The 17,550-nt window shown below is 50.4% G+C and overlaps 1 protein-coding gene across 15 annotated transcripts in view; it reads right to left on the reverse strand.

Annotated features, from left to right (window-relative positions):
• Window positions 1-17,550, reverse strand: part of Pemt (phosphatidylethanolamine N-methyltransferase) — a 73,877-nt gene that overhangs the window by 38,895 nt on the left and 17,432 nt on the right. The window contains exon 1 of one of the 15 annotated variants that reach the window (XM_087569966.1): window positions 16,985-17,428. The exons of the other annotated variants lie outside the window; for them this stretch is intronic. The gene's annotated coding sequence lies outside the window, so the exon portion shown is untranslated. Of the gene's footprint in view, window positions 1-16,984; window positions 17,429-17,550 lie in introns of those variants that run through there. 15 annotated transcript variants of the gene reach the window in all.

Consider the following 17,550-nt stretch of genomic DNA (forward strand, 5'->3'; position numbering starts at 1 on the left):
GAGGTTTGTTAAGTCTATGCTGTGGTTCTCAACCTGTGGGATGCAACCCCTTTGGGATCAAATAACTCTTTCATAGTGACCGTATGTCAGACACCATGCGTATCAGATATTTACACTAAGATTCATAAAGGTAGTAAGTTTACAGCTATGAAGTAGCAACAAGATAATTTTATGGTTGGCGTCATGATGACGACATGAAGAAATGCACTGAAGGTCTCAGCATTAGGAAGGTTGAGAACCAGAGGAAGAAGTGAGGCTGAAACTCCAAACGTGAGACAAAGACCCACACTGGGTGGCCTGTACTGAAGCTATTCCCAGAAATGGACCCATGGCTGCTACCCACTGAGGTGCATGCCCACGAGAAGACTCTTAAACCTATCCTGAAAGCACAGTGATCCAAGCAGACAGAAGGCAGGGACTGCTCACTGTGGCCTGGCCAAAGGGCTGGACACATAAGGGACTAGGCAGCCTGCAGTGCTCTCATCTGAGCTAGATCTGTCAATACCCCAGAGAAGCACCCACAGAATCATGAGCTACAGGAAACATTCAGAAGAGTTGCATGGTACCTGCTTGCCCAATGGCCAAAGCCACAAGTCTCCATGCCAGCTTGCCACCAACCTCAGGAAAGGGGAGTAAGAAAGGGTGATCTTAGCCCCCCTAGCTTCTCTCTTAACCAGCTCCACTCTCTGCCTGCAGCTTTTCTCTGAAGGCACGCCCTCACCCTGGCATCTCCAGCATCCTCGGGTCTCCACTGCAGGTTTCAGGGCTTCACATACGGCCTTGCAGGGACTTTGGCCCTATCAAACACTGTCCAGCCTCACAGCTCTCTCGAGCCGTGTGCGACTCAAGATTCCATGACCCCCTCGCTCGCATCCTTCATGCATCTGAAACCAGCATCCAGTGGATAAGGCTGCCACAGTCTGCAGCCAGCTGATCGAACCTCACCCCGACCAGATTACGGCTGCACTGGTCTTTATGTGCTAAACCTGAGGAGACGCTTTCCTAAGTGGTGCTCTCACAAATTCACACTTTAACAAGATGGAGCATCAGTGTTGGGGTTCTTGCCCTGGACACTTTACTGCTGTCCTAGTTCTGATTCTCTTTAACAATGACCTCTTGTCAGCAATCTCCTTGTGCTATACTTCAAATTTGAGCCTCTCACCAAACTTCACGTTTTCTTACCTTTCTGCATCACTTTTTTTTTTTTGTCTCTCACAATAGATCTGGATGAGAGCACTAAGCAGTAACCATAGTAACCATGATGCAGCCTGAATGCTAAACTTTGTCTTGAAATTTCCTTCAGCAAACAAATTGGTCCATTTCCTTTAAATTTGGCCTTGCTTAGGTTCCCAGAACATGGGCAGAATCCTTCCAGATTCTTTACCAGAACATCACATTAACTTTCACCCCAATCCTAACTCCTTATTCTTTGCTCTCCTCCTTAACCTCATGGGCGCCTCTCAGCAGTCTTGTCATGCAAGCTCCTATCAGAGTGGCCTAAGTAAACTCTGCCTGTGGCTCTTCAAGGGCATTATTAGCCCAAAGTTCAAAGTCTTCTAGACCTTCCGCAAACAAATTCCAAAGGCCTAAGAAACACCCTGTCAGGGTTACTACAGCTGTTATCCCATGTCTCCGCTCCAATGTTCTGTATCAGTTACTTTCTCCATCGCTGGGATAAAATGTCGGACAGATATAACAAAGGAAGGGTGCACTCTGGGCCTTGGTTTGAGGGAATGGTCCACCATGACATGCAAGTCTTGATGGCAGGAGCTTAAGTCACTGATCACATTGTGATCAGCCTTCCACAGCCAGGAAGCAGAGAGAGAGGTGAGTGCGTATGCCCCCTTTCTTTCTTTGACTCTGGTTCAGGATCCTAGCCGATGCAAGGATGCTATTCACACTCAGAATGCGTCTTCTCAATGCAATTAACCTAAGCAAGACACTCCTCAGACTTACTCAGAGCTTTGTGTTCTACATCCTGTAAGTTGTCAATCCAGACTAACTGCCACAGTGAGCACAGTGACTGGAGTTGCTGTGGGTGTACAGTGATGTGGACTGGCAGAGTGGTGGCAGGTCCTGTTCAGCAGCAAGCTGGGAGCTCTTGGACCATAAGGTGCTCAAGGCCTGTGCAAATGTCCAGAGGTAGGACAACCAGTTCTGGCCTCCTGAGGAGGATTCTGTCCAAGCCATGGTCCTAACTTTCTGCAGTGACAAGCACATTTTAAAAACAACCTCTTAGGTAAATGACATAAGAAAAGTCACAGAATCAATTAACCAAGGCTCATGGGGCTCACAGAGACTGAACAATCAGGGATACTATATAGGTCTGAGCTAGGTCCTCTGCATACATGTTATGGCTATGTAGCTTGGTGTTCTTGGGGTACTCCTAACAGTGGGAGCATGGGGGGTGTCTGTCTCTGACTCTAACCTGCTTTTGGGACTTTTTCCTCCTACTGGGTTGCCTCACCTAGCCTTAACATGAGATGTGCCTAGTCTTATTGGAACTTGATGCCTGGGAGGCCTACCCTTTTCTGAAGGGAAACAGAGGAGGAGTGGATCTGGGGGAGAAGGAAATGGAGGTAGAGGAGTGGGAGGAGAGGAGGAAGGGGAAACTATGGTAGGGATTGTAATCTATGAGAGAATAAAAACAAAACAAACAAAACAATTCTTATTCTAGAATACTTTGAGATTTCCAAAACACAGCAGAAACAATGAGAACTACTCTCACGCCTCCACCCAGCTTCCTACAATTACCACCTCAATTAGACAAAAATCAAAGGTCACAACCACAGCAATGACACAGTATCAAGGCATGGGCCAAAGCCATAGTCTTTTGCTGGAGATGGGGGTTCCTTAGCTTCAAGGTATAGTAGACTGGAGAGGCCTCATAGCTACTACGTCAACATGCACAACTGATGCCTGTACTTGGTGCCATGCCTGTGGTCTTCCCAACCTTCCTAAGCCTGTGACCCTTTAATACAGTTGTAATGACCCCAATCATAAAATTAGTTTCACTGCTACTTTATAACTGTCATTTTGCTACTGTTATGAATTGTTAACATCTGTGTATTCCAATGGTCTTAGGTGAACCCTGTGAAAGGGTCACTTGGTCCCTGAGGGGGTCACAACCCACAGGTTGAGAACAACTGCTCTAGAGACCGTGGCCTTATGGAGGGAAGGTGGCAGGGTAGATAAGCATGGGGAGGTATGTACCCTGGCCCACAGCCATGAGGACAGAAAAGTCAGCCTGCTTGCAGAAATCCAATCTCCACACCACTTCACAGAGTGGTGCGACTGTCCCTGAAAGCAGTGTCTGACAGCTAGAGGCCAGCAGCAGCTGGACACGGGGACTCTCTCTCCTCACTGGGTACAGTCTAAATTCTAAATATCACGTTCTGTGCTAATTAGTACCCCCCCCAGTAATACACACACACAATGTTTCAGAGGAAGAAGATACTCCAGGATGGCATGTCAACGGGGGGGGGGGGGGGGGGGGACACAACGTGACAGAACAGCATGCTCTCTGCCTAGTCACAGCCTGCTGCAGCCCAGGCTCTCTATGGGGATGATCAGCATAGGTCTTCTGTACCACTCACTTATCAAGTCAGGTTTAAGCAGCCCCACAATGCTTTGCAAATATACAGCTAGGACAGAGTTTGGAGGCCCCTGTGATACTCAGTATGCACAAGCCACACTGAGGCAGCCTACTTTAGGACACAAGGTCTCGATCCTGCACAGAAGCAGTCGCCTCCCTGGAGATGCTGCTGTCAGAATCAGCTCCATGTCTACTCCATGGAGCCCATGAGTAACATCAGCACTGTTCACATAGTAAAAGTTGGGACAAGTCAAACAGTCGCCAGCCAGCGAGGGGATAATACAAGAATTGGAAGGCACCTTCATGACAGAATATTGACTGGGCAGCTATGGAGAAGAACAAGGGGCAATACAGATCCAGGTGAGCGACCTCCAAAGCCCACTGAAAGCCGTAAGAACGCCCAGGGGGTGGATATCACAGCCTGTCTAGCACTTCAACACACTCAAGTGTGTGTGGAGGGAAAGGCCCAGAATGACACGCAAGACTCTGCCACACAAGAGGAGTCTTAACCCAGGTATGGTAGGGCCCACCTTTAATTCCAGCACTGGGAGGCAGACGCAGGCCAACCTGGTCTACAAAGGAAGTCCCAGTACAACCAGGGATACAAGAGAAATCCTGGGTTTGTTATTGTTGTTGTTATTGTTGTTGTTTTGTTTGTTTTTTTAAAAAAGGTAGTACATTTTGTGCCCTAAGATACCTCATGCAGATGAAATCTAAGAAGGATCCCCAGAAAACAGCAATAGAATGCAGAGGAAAGATTCAAAGGAGACACATCCACCCATGCCTTGTGGTACTATTAAAAGGTTTGTTTTAAGGCTTGTTTATTTATGTATGTGAGTACACTGTCACTCTCTTCAGACACACCAGAAGAGGGCATCGGATCCCATTACAGATGGTTGTGAGCCACCATGTGGTTTCTGGTATTTGAACTCAGGACCTCTGGAAGAGCAGTCAGTGCTATTAACTGCTGAGCCATCTCTCCAGCCCACTACTGAACATTTTATCATACATAGGTTATTCCTTTAAAATTTTAAATGAAGTTTCTGTAAAAACAAAAACAACAGACTATTTCTGATGGTGACTGGAAGATGGCCAAATAAGGTGCCAGGCCAGTTCAGAGGGCTGCCACATGTGTGCATGCTCTCAGGCCTGCCAAGGGGACCACTGAGGGCAAGTGCTGCTGTAGGGACAGCCGGTCCTCTCCCCAGTCCTGCTGTTTTTGTTGCTCAGTGCGTTCTAGCAACTGATCATGTGGAGGAGGGAAGCCTGGTGCAAGGCACCTGGACAGGAGGGAGTGGGTGCCAGGCCCTTGCCCAGTGAGATGAGGGTGGGGTCTGAATGCTGAGCATAAACAGGGTTCTGAAGAGCATGGCACCAGGCTCATGGACACAGCTGTGTTCAGCGGCACCTGGCATAACTCAGGGCAGTAACTGGAGCTGCTAGTGACCTTGTGCAGCATGGTCAGACCGAGGAGGGTGTGGAGCCTGGGTAATCTAGAAAGAGTGCCAGCAAGAAAACAGAGGGGACAAAATAGCTTGGGAGTTCACTAAAAGCTGGGTGTCTCAGAGGTGAAACAGACCTTTGTGTAGAAGCCCTGGCTGACAAGTGACCTCATTAGCCTGTTCAGACCTTCTTGTGTCTTGTGTCTTAACAATGAAGAACTTGCCCCCAAAGGGTGATGATCACTTCTGATATCTCCCTACTCTTCCAGCATAGGAAAACAGCTTTCACGATTAAAACATACTCACAGGCTGCAGGGACCTTAGGATACCTAAGTGCCCACAGTCACTCCAGGCCAGGCAACTCAGACGGCCCCCATAGAAAGGCAGTCACGATGGACCGGTTTCTCTCATGGAACTGTGTTTGACCCACAATTAACAAGGGACAAGATCATGCCGTCATTTTTTCTTTCTAAATATCCTGCTGCCATTTTGACATGGAGACCAAAGGTCTAAAATTAGCATCTCACACCTCATTCTTCAAGCTCCCAGTGGAAGAGGTGTAAATCCACCTGAGGACATTGTCTTCTGAACACAGAACATGCTGCTCCCCCAGTGGCCTCTCCACTCCAGCAGGAACCACAGGTGGGGGTAATCTGCTTCAGTGGGCCTAGAAACCCAGGCTGGAACAGCCCAGCTTCTCCCAGAATCCCCTGCTACAACCCTCCCTCCTGGGAAGCAGTTCAGTGACAAGAACTCCTGTCCAGCTGGGGATTCAGAAGGCTTTTGCATGCTATATTCTTTGCAGATCCAGGACCCAAGGCCAGAAAGGACTTCATGTTACTGCCTCCCTGTCCTGGCAACAAAGTCAGATGCAAGGATATGGAACAGGTGCTGGAATGACCCTCACAACCTGGAAGCTTGCACCCCCAGCCCAGGAAAGGAGACCCAAGCTACCCTTTCTCCTAGCAAGGAGAAATACAATGTACCCTTAAAGTGGCCATCCTAGGGTAGGCCATGGACATATGAGACATTGCACATCAGGACTCTGTGCCTTCTCAGCTATGTGTGATCCTCCCTGCTCCCTTGGGAAGGCTGTGAGGACTCAAGAGACTGAAGAAGGAAGGTGAACACTCATAGGTTTCCTATCATCAAAGGCCATGTGGGTGCCCCTGGTAGGCTGCCTATCAGCAAAGGCCAAGGCCATGTGGGTCCCCTGGTAGGCTTCTGATGCCTTGGTCTCAAAGAGATCCCTCAAGTGAAATTACAGGCCATCCCCCAACTCTAAAACACCAGTATCCTTTCAGCACACTGAAGAGCCTCATGTCTACCTGATTTCTAGCACCAGATTAATCCAGACATTTCCCAGAATCCCATGTGTGGCCACCTCCCTGGAGAGCCACTTATAGAGACTTCAGGTCATTCACACAATCACATGAGGCCCCAGGCTCCTTCAGGTGATACCAGAGAGCCGAGCAATATCTAGAAACTTCTACAGATAACTCTCCACGATTCCTCTGACATCTGTTGCCATCTTAGAAGATCCAGCTCCTGGCTGTGGCAGGTGAACACACTGCCTTCCCTCCCTCCCAGCTGGCGCACGCCCAGGCAGCAGGTGAGGAATGCCAGACTGAGTGTCTAAAGCTTATTTGAGTGTAGGCTTTGGATCTGTGGCCTGGCCCGTGAGCAGGAGCTGACCTGGAGGAGAGTCAGGAGACCAGATCAGGGCCTTGTGGAGAACACCCTGAGGCTATCAGAACCCAAGTGCCCTCCCTCAGCCCATCTCGGTTCTCCCCTGGATCCACACTGCTTCTCTCCAAAGCACCTCACACAGAGGAGGTTTGGTTTCAGAGTAAAGGCGGTTATGAGCACTGAGCCTGCCCTCTGGAGCCGGAGGCTATGAACTCAGACCCTCTATCCTTTAGCAAACAGTGTGAAGCCATTGACAGTCCACAAAGGAGCAAAGATGTCAACAGACCAATGTTTATGATTTCCCAACCATGTCCCTCTTAGGGAAAACTGTCAGCTTCAGAGACATTACTATGACATTTTAAGGATACTCCAGCTCTCTTGGCAGGGGTGTGGCAGCTTGCTTCCCCTAGTACTGGCCACATTCAAAGCCAGCAGACAGGTGCTGTGAGTCTTGTGGGCCCTGTACCAAAGGGCCCTTGAATTATAGTTTCACCAGTTAACAACCAGGAAGGTTTCACCAGATTTTTAAAAACACAACACAAAGTGAAAGGCCAGGAAGGAAGGGCACAGAGTTGCCATGCACTCACATGCACATGAACCTAGCCTCAGCACCAGCCCTCTCTGAGAGCAGATGAGGCGAAGCGCATGCAGGACATAAATGGCACAAGCCACCATCAACTCTAGGCACCAGGAGAAGGAAGAAAAGGCCAACGAGTTCAGAGGCAATTGAGGAGACCCGGTCCAGGCCACAGGCTCCCTGAAGCATGGCCAGGCCCTGGTCAGATTCACTTCCCTAAAACTTAAAGAGCGTCTGTGGACACTCAGCATTCCCCTGGAGGCTGGTCCACCCAGGAGTGGGTCAGGCAAAGTGCTTAATGCATCAGGAACCCTGGCCATGCAAGGACCAATCCCCACTCCGGGTAGGTTCCTGTGGCCCTCTAAATACTTGCAGGGGCTCTGAAAGATCTTACCTCTTCTAACAGAGGCCAGTTGAGCCACACTATGCAGGGAAGGGGGTTGAGACAGTAAGGGACACACTCTGGTTTACTGGAAAGATCCTACAGCAGGCACACTGCTAATGGGAGAATCAGATGCACACAAAGAGACAGCCCAGTGGCACTATGGCACTGTGGCTCTGTGGCAATCTCTATTCATCATCCAAAGAGCAGGGTGAGGACATATCCTGAAGACTCCCAGGGGCACAAAGGAGGCATAGTTCACCTTTGATACCCCAGGCCCTCCCCTACCCCTGACCCCCTTCCTTCCATACTTCTACCTTTGTAGTCACCGCAATGCCCACCCCCAACCCCACAACCTTTAGGGAGCCCAGTGCTGACCCAGGCTACCTGCCCAGCCATATTCCACTTAAGACACAGCAAGCAAGAGCCAGGCTGCGTTCTTAGCTTTAAGAGGGTCAGGCAGAGGCCCAGCCGCACTAGATTCTGAAGCTTTTGTTTCTTGGTTCTACCACTCATTATGAAAGATGGGGAGCTTATAAAAACGCACACATTGAACAGGAGGGAACCGGAAATGAGATGTGGAAGATGAAGCGCTGGTACCCACAAAGCTGACCAGATAGCTGGCAGCCTCAACAGCCAAAAGTGCATCCTGCCATGAACCTGGTGACCATGGAGGCCAATCAGCAGACCCCGTGGATGGGCTAGCTCACTGTCCACTTCTAATACCCACAGTGTTTCCACAGCGAAATGACCAGGAAAACCATGAGCCAGTCTCAGGCTGCACCTACAGTGCCTCTGACACAGAACACAGAGGCCGAGCTACAGGACACAGCAAGACTGCCTGAAAAGTAAAGAAACAACTGAGCAGGAGAGCAAAGGAGGGAGGGGCACACATCTTCACAGAGAGCGAGCAGGGAGCAGGGAAGGGACTCAGAAGCAACAGGTGACATCCTTACATCCTGGCAGAGGCAGAACCACTGTGGAAAACGGCTTTGGAGAAAGCTCGGGCTCCAGGAAGAGAAATGCCAGCCGAGAGCCAGTCCAGCTCCTCCTGAGGGTTTTGCCGAGGAAATGGCACCTCAGATGGTGAAAGAAAAGCAAAACCCAGACAAGGGTTCAACTATGGGTGGCCAATCAACACAGAAGTATGCCTGGTGGCCTGGGCCAGAAACCAGAGGCCCAAATGATTGACAGTGTGGTGGGCTTCCTGCTGGGGGACGATCAGAACAACAGGAGGTGCTGGCTAGAGCAGAGGAAAAAGCACAAAAATGAAGTGGCACCCAGCTGGACAAAAGGCAGAAGTGGGGGCTGGGGATTTAGCTCAGTGGTAGAGCGCTTACCTAGGAAGCGCAAGGCCCTGGGTTTGGTCCCCAGCTCCGAAAAAAAGAACCAAAAAAAAAAAAAAAAAAAAAGGCAGAAGTGATCGCCTACCCTTCTGGTCCTGGCATCCTTCACACAACAGCCAAAGTCAAAGAGCCACCTCTGGGTATGTCCCTTGGCAGAAATAATCTGACTTTTAATAAACAAATACCCAAGTAGAGGTCAACTGAGGAAGAAACAAAGGCTTTGAAAAGGCAAAGAACTTCTCCCAAATCTGCAACAGAAGCTGTCCCAGATGCCTGCCCAGTCTATGGAAGCCCTACATGCTACTACCCAGAGTCCAGAAGGCTGGGAGGAAGATCAGAGGAAAGAGGTCATAGAACCCATGGCAGAAGCAGTCACGGCAAACGTCAGCACTGTTAGCCAAGCAGGCCCATGAGGAAAACTGCCACAGAACTAAGAGGCAGTGCAGTGACTGGCCTTGCTTATGGTTTCCCACATAACTTGTCTGCTGTGTCCACCCAGCTCCCCCTTCACCCTGTTTCCACCTCAATGATGTGTGCAAGGGAGCACCTGGCTTCCCAACCCATTACATCCAAGCAACTCCACCTTGCCCTGCTCTAACTGGCACGCTGCCCCTAATGACCTTTCACCTAGCTTGGCATGTGTGACATGTGACGAGGGAACGCTCAGACTTCTTCAATATTGTTTAGTCCCTGCTTCCCTGCTGTCCCTCTGACCCATGTAGTTAAATCTCATTTGCTCCCAGGGCCCAGAGGACCCCATAGGATCAGTAGGACCCCTGTCCTCCCCAGTTACCAAATCTTTACTAGGCACCAGTGAGGCAGGACAAATGGTACCCCCAGTTGCCCCTGCCAAGCTGGGGCCTGCCCAGCGCTGTCTGGGGTACTCCCTGCAGGGTATCTCATCAGCTTTCCCCACAGGCTGGGCAGGATATTGTGTAGCAGTTTCCTCCAGATTAAAACCTCCCATCTTGGAGAAACACTCCTTCACTCTGTAGGATGTGAGGTATTAAAGGGGGAGGTTAGATTACAGGATATTTTAAGACAGGATACTTATGGGGAGGTGAAACAGCAAGACATTCTAAGGCAAGGCAAAACAGGAAGTCCCTCAAACCAAGCAGCTTTTCTAGGCCGCTCCCTTCCCAGGTATACATAAGCCATAAGGATTGCTGAGAAACTCTCAGACAAGCTGGGGGCTTTAAGAGAGGTTCAGACTAGTGGAGCTGACTAGAGGAGCCAGACAAGCTGAACTGCCTAAGAAAAACAGAGACTAGCCTGAGTGCCTGAAAAACATTCAGGCCAACTAAGCTGCCTGGAAAGTACACTCTCCAAGCTACTGAGCTGCCCAAAGGCTGTGCGGTATGCTCCAAGTTCCCAGCTTTCATGAGTTGTCACCCATGCTGCACTGGGCTTTGGTGCAGCTGTGTTGGAGTTATTTCTGCTCCTGTAAGCAACCCCAATAAACCAAGTTGGACTTTAGGGGTACCAGTACTTTGATCTGTCATCAGTTTCTTATGTAGTGTGAATATGTGTCTGTTTATGTCTCCCCAAGAATAACATCACACAAGATGGAGGCAGGCGGAAAGTGTCTGCTGATGTTGTTCATAGGTAAGGAAACCAAGGCACAGCTCCCAGGCTCAGGGTTTGTCTGCAGCTACTCAGCAAATAACACCCAAAACCCATGAGTAGGTCCCAGGGTGGGTGCTCAGTGAACACACTCCACAGAAGCCTGGGTGGACCCCAGTTCTTTAAAAACCAGAGCTGCCAACTATGAGAGGCCAGGGGCAAGAAGTGACAGCCCAACACAGCAACTGCAGTGCAGGTCTGGGCACCCTTCTCACCAAGACCTTCCTTGTCTTGTAGCAACAGGCCACACCATGACTCCTATCCCCAATTTACAGGAGAAAACCAAGGCACTGTGAAGGCAGGAATCTTGCCCGGGCCCAATACTAAGAGGCAGAGGGGAACGATGGTCTGAGTATGCTCAGAGGCTGTGAAGTGGGAGGACATGACTGAGCCAAGCTCCTGAGGATGACCAGGGAAGGTGGCAGGCTGGAGGACACAGAAGTGTCACTTCTACATGACGGCTTCATTTGGCTGGCCCATGTGCAGCCCTGCCCACAGAGGACCTGTATGACTCAAAACATTGACATAGGCAAGACACAGGCAAGCACACGCCAGCCCACGAATAAGACCATGGAGAAATCCCTGCAGGGCTACAGGGTGCGTGTGGTCCCACCCAGGCTCTAACTGGCATTGGTGACAGTTGTGTGGGGGTCTTTTCCTGCTGGCAGGGCCTAGCAACTCAGGCCAGGCCATGTTGACACTCTAGGCTACGTCTCTATCCTTCCTCCACTGGTCAGATCACATCTCGGAACACTGAGGGATGTGTGCCACCCTGAAGTCGTGGTATAAAAAGGGCAGTAGAGGAAAGCACAGGAGCAGAGCGTTATTCATTCTATCAGTTTTGTTCCTGAGACAACCTTGGGAACATGCCAGGGACACAGGGCCCATTGGGGTGATTGTAGTCATCATGATAGCCCTGTGGCTATGGGACACTGGGGAAGCCACTGACCCCATCCCCATTTATCTGGTTAGGTTTTGTCAATAGAAACAAGGGTCACTTACGAGGGGGAACCTCAGCTGAGGAACTGTGTCCTTCAGACTGCACTGTGGAGACATCTGCAGGGCATTTTCTTGACTAGTGATTGGTGTAGAAGGGCCCAGCCCACTGTGGGCAGTGCTACCCCTAGGCTGGTGGTCCTGGATTGTATAAGAAAGGTGGGTAAACAAGACTGATGAGCAAGCCAGTAAGTAGCAGTTGTTCCTCTCAGTTCCTACACTGAGCTCCTGCCTTGGCTTCCCTCAATGACTGTGTGTGACCTAGAAGCAAAATAAACCCTTTCCTCCCCAAGCTGTTTTGGCCAGTGTTTAACACAGCAACAGAGAAACCTAACCAGGATACCCATGTGTGTGGCTGCTTTACCACACTGCCCTCCAGGCTGAGACCCCTTGACCCTGCCCTTATTAAGGCTATCCGGGAAGACACATCTGGGAACAGAAAGCACCACCTCCTCAGGTCAGGCCACCACTCACCTCTCAACCTCCCTGGCTCTCATCCAAACACAATCCACACTCCTAACAATAGATGCAGAGGACAAACACCCTGCTCCATTGCCATATGTGGCAGAAGTGCTCCCCATCTCCATGTCCTCCCTTCTAAGGGAAGGGAGCCCCAGTAGGGGCCAGTGGGTTTGATTTCTGCCCTGGACACCTTGGCTGAGAGCCTCATAGAAATATGGGACCCTACCTGAATCAAGGTCACACTCCTGTCTTCAGAGGTCAGGGACTCATCATACTGTGCCTGGGAACGCTGTTTCCTTCCTTGGAGCCTCCACTTGCCTACCCCAGGGCTCACTGAAGTGGCCCTCTTTGGGAAGTGGCAGGAAGAGAACCCACTGTATAATCCAACCTGCCTACCCACACAGATGGCCTCTGAGTCCCTTCTAAGCAGGCACAAAAAGGTGGGTACAGCCCTTTCATGATAGGGGCTTGAGGTACATACTGGTGCCCTTGTGGAAAAGACAGGACTTACAGAGCCATAGCATGGCCTTTGGTCCTATGTACCCTAATAACTACACCTGCTATAGGGTCCCCTCAATCCTTCTCACAAGGATGTGCCTCCATTGAGCTACATGCAGGGAACATGCAGGGAAAGCCTGAGTGTGGTTGCAAGGCAGCCTGCAGGACCAGGGAACAGAGAGAAGGCCAGCAATGTGGCCAGAGCCTTTCAGGCTGGGAGCAGGCACAGCTCATGGACTGACAGCTGCCCACAGTACACAAAGGCCCAGGTTAGATCCCCAGCACTGCAAACAGCAACAAAAACTTCCCACACAATCCAGCTGGTGACTGTGACAACGGACCCTCCACCAGTACTGAGTGTTGGGAATTACATATGATTGTTTCCCAGGGGCAGGGGGATGTCACCCACAGTGCGTACAGCCAGGTAAGGTGGAAGAAGGAATTGATGATGTCATTGGCCCACTATGTCCAGGGCCAGGCCTCTTCTCACCTTCTCTACTCGTTATACCAGAGCAAGCCAGACTACAGGCAACCATATCACAGAGCAAGCCACACTACAAGCCCCCATATCATAGAGCAACTTGTCCCAACTATCATACCTTGCCACAATGATGGTCTGAACTGGTAAATTCCAGGTTCAGTGAGAGACCCTGTGGGATGACATCCAATGTCAACTTAAACATCCCCCTGCACATACACACAGCAGTGACGAGTGAATGAATGCATAAGGAATGGAAGCACACAAATACCACCACCCAACCACACAACAAAGAATGGACTCCTGGGCTGAGGAGACAGCTTGGTAGCAGGAAGAACTGAACTGATGCTGAGACAAGGTGGAACCCACGTAAAACAAAACAAAACAGGGACTGGGGATTTAGCTCAGTGGTAGAGTGCTTACCTAGGAAGCGCAAGGCCCTGGGTTCGGTCCCCAGCTCCGAAAAAAAGAACCAAAAAAAAAAAAAAAAAAAAACAGAGAATAGTGGAACGCTGTGATCCTTGAACCAGAGAGGCAGAAATAAGCAGATGCCCAGGGCTCACTGGCCACTTCGTGTAGCCTATGCAGTGAACTCTAGGCCAATGAGAGAACTTGTCTTAAAAAACAATGTGGGGGTTGGGGATTTAGCTCAGTGGTAGAGCGCTTGCCTAGGAAGCGCAAGGCCCTGGGTTCGGTCCCCAGCTCCAGAAAAAAAAAAAAAAAAAAAAAAAAAAAAAAAAAAACAAAAAAAAACCAAAAAACAAAAAACAAAAAACAATGTGGCTGAAAGGGGAGGGTGGAGAATGACTGCCTGATGTCGAGAATTGTCTTTTAATTGTCTTTTACAGCAGCTTATCACAAGTGTGTAAGAGGTGAAGAGATTGGAAGGCTCTCGGCATGAGGCAATGATAAATGCTGAAGGTGATCAAAGTGTTGCTTAAACCTGGTGTGGTCAGCACACCTTGCACACACACACACGCACACACACACACACACACACGGAAACCCAGTGTGACCAGTATACCCTGCACACACACATGGAACTGTCACTCTACTCCATATATATTTCAGCTCTGTTGTGCCAAACAGAAGACCCAGGGGTGGATTTAAACAAAGGGATAACAGTCAGGTTGACTGTAGGCTTGCAAGGGCTATGGTTGTACCTCATGAATCCCAAAAAGAACCTTGAAGGGTCCACTGAGCCAGTTGCAAGTTCCTTTTACAGATGGAGAAGAAAGATGAGAGAAGATGGCCAGAGAAAGCGGCCCCACCTCTCCCAAAGCCAACACACACTGACTCTTTAGGAAGGAGGGAGGCCTTGAGCCATCCATCCTTTTCAATCCTAGGCTTAGCCCTGGGTATCAGTGGATGGCTCCCATCCTTCCCTGGGCTTTCAGGAACTCAGCCTGAGAGAGAGCAGAACCCACATCTACCATTAACAGTTCCCATGACCAGGGCTCAGCTCCATGATGGGCTTTAGGGAGACCTAAATGAGGGTGCTTAGCTGTATTTGCTGAGGGTCAGATTCAGGATTGTCTAGCTGAAGAAGGGGAAGGGTAGTCAAGCAAGGATGCATGGGAATCCCTTTAGGAAGAATGAACAGAGGCACAGTGAGAATTATCTGTCTGTGGCATGGTAAAATCAGGTAACCAGGGCTCCTGGAAGAGTACCCTCTTGAAGCTAAGTCTGGATCACAAAAATACCTCTCAGCCCAGTAGCTCTCAACCTGTGGGCCACAACTCCTTTCAGACTCACAGGGGTTGAATACCATGTATCAGATACTTATACTACAATTCATAACAGAAACAAAATCGCAGTTATGAAGTAGTAGTGAAAATAATGTTATGGTTGTGGTCAGCACAGCATGAGGAACTGTAAGGGTTGCAGTGTTAGGAAAGTTGAGAAACACTGAACTCAGACCATGCTACAGCTGCCAGGTTCAGGGCAGAAGCCAGGGGCATGGCTCACTGGAGAAACACCAGCACATGTAAGCCCCTGAATTCAATCTTCAGAGAAAGAACAAGAAGGGGAAGGGAAGGGGAGAAAAGGAAGGATGTGGAGAAGGGGAGAGGGAGGAAGGGAAGGGGGGAGGGAAGGCCTTGCAGTAGAACAGCCTGGTCTGCCAGGGATACAGATGAGACAGTGAAATACTAAGACCTCATTTCCTGTGCCCAGAAGGTCATCTATATCAAACTGCACAACAAGCACTCTGTCCACCATCTTTCAGGTCTATTGATGTCATATATCAATGTGGCTTTGGTGTAGTATAGCATTGAAACACCAAACTAATCTTATACAGAAAAATAGCCAATACCAAAATAACCACAGAGGGAGACACCCTGGGCCCTATCCAGCTAGCATACTCTAAGATAACTGAAACCAGCACCTAGACCCGTGGCACGGAGCAACCTCTCTCAGCAGGTTTGCCCAGCCTCCTTTCTTCCTTTTGTTCCTTGCTGAGTGTCTCCGAGCAGTCCTGGCACAGACTGAGGGACTGTTTTGGGCACTTCACCCCACGTTGCTGGGATGCCAGGTTCTAAAGAAACCCCGGTGCTGGAGGGACCAGTACAGCTGCCGTGAGTGGATGGGGTCAGTGAGGAGGCTGGGGCTGCTTCCAGCTAAACACACATCCACTGCACTGCACTTGAGCCAACACTGAGTACAACTGTGTCACTGTTAAAGATCATCTGCAGCCCAGTGTGAGGCTGGGCCAGCATTGGTTCTGGAGGGCCACAGCTGAGACAAATGAAGGGAGACTTGGGTGGGAGTGCCTTGGTGCATCAGGTGGCCGTCAATCAAAGCTATTAGTGTCTGGCCGGTGTAAGCCTAGAGACACAACCAAGGTCTCCTGCTGTGTGAGGCCTTCAGCTGCCTTGAACTACAGCAACTAGCCAGGCCAGCCTCTGCAGCACAAAACAAGAGAAGACACCTGACCCACAAGTGCCAGCCTAGTGGGTGGGTCATGCCCCAGTTGCCAGATTTCTAAGCCAGATGGAGCAAGAATCCCACACTGCCCACTGACGTCCCTGCCCATCACACTCACATGCACACGCTCACTCACACAGCTTGCCTCCAAGAAACAACTTGGGTGGCAGGCCAGGAGGCAGGATCATCCCTCAGGGGATCAAAACCTCTCTGGCCTGCTAATGTCACATCCCGCAGAAGTTTCCCTCATCCCTCAATTCTCCTCCTCTAAAAAGCCCACCTCAAGCATACCATCCAGTCTGTAGACTGGACGACTTCTCCTCAAGCCTGACCTGGTACTTGTGCTCTCTCCTAAGTGCTTGTGGGAGCTGTGGATGAGCACACCCTTGGCTATCCTGCTTCTCTTCTGGTATCTGGTCCAGTGCTCACTCCAGGAGAGCACAGTAATGTCCCAAGACACCCCAGGCCAGACCTGGATACGAGGCAGGTTTCTACAGCTCGACAGACCTCAGTACACAAACCCCACCTGGCTGATGGAGTCAGCAAGGCCAGAGCCAGACTGCAAACCTAGGCTGCCCCCGGTGGGTGCAAGGGGAAGCGTCTCTGGCACCAAAGAGGATCAGTGGCAGGCCAGGAGCAGAAAACAGAAGATTCCGTGACAGAAGAGAAAAAGGCACTGAAGGGCAGAGGGGCCAGGGCCTTGCTGGCCACCACCAGAGCAAAGCACACCTCCACCACCCTGTTATCCACCCCAGTTGTAGGTAACTTCCTCCCTGTCACCTCCTCCCCCTCATGGTCACCTCCACTTTACTATCACCTCACCCACCTGTCACCTCCTCCCTCAATGGCACCTCCTCTTCCCTGTCAAAGCCTTCACTCTCATTATCTCCTTGTCTTAGTCAGGGTTTCGACTCTGTGGTGAAACACCACGAACAGAAAGCAAGTTGGAGGGAAGGGTTTCCTTGGCTTACACTTGCATGTTGCTGTTCATCCTTGAGGAAGTCAGGACAGGAACTCAAGCAGGGAAGGAACCTGGAAGCAGGAGCTGATGCAGAGGCCACGGAGGGGTGCTGCCCACTGGCTTGCTTCCCTTGGCTTGCTCAGCCTGCTTTCTTATAGACCCCAGGACTGTCGGCCCAGGGATGGCCCCACCCACAAGTGGAGGGGGCTCTCCTCCATCAATCACTAATTAAGAAAATGCCTCACAGCCGGATCTCAGAGGCATTTCTTCACACCAAACCCGCCAGTACACTCCTTCTCCCTGTTACCCCCTCTCCTACACTAGTACCTCCTCAGTGTCTCTATGTCGCTGTCGCCTCCTCCTCCCTTACAGTCATCTCCTTCCTCACTATAGCATCATTGACTTCCTCTCTCCTCACTATGACTTCCTCTCTCCTCACTGTCAGCTCTCCCCTGCCTTCCCTTCCTCTCCTGTCATTCTTACCTCATAGCGCCACCTACTGTCCGATGCCCTAAACTCCTTCCAAGGCACCTGTGCCACTAGGCCACAGTGCCAGGACTCAGACATGTCACATAC

This window comes from Rattus norvegicus, chromosome 10 (assembly GCF_021556685.1).
Source record: "Rattus norvegicus strain SHRSP/BbbUtx chromosome 10, alternate assembly SHRSP_T2T, whole genome shotgun sequence".
Classification (NCBI taxonomy): Eukaryota; Metazoa; Chordata; class Mammalia; order Rodentia; family Muridae; genus Rattus; species Rattus norvegicus.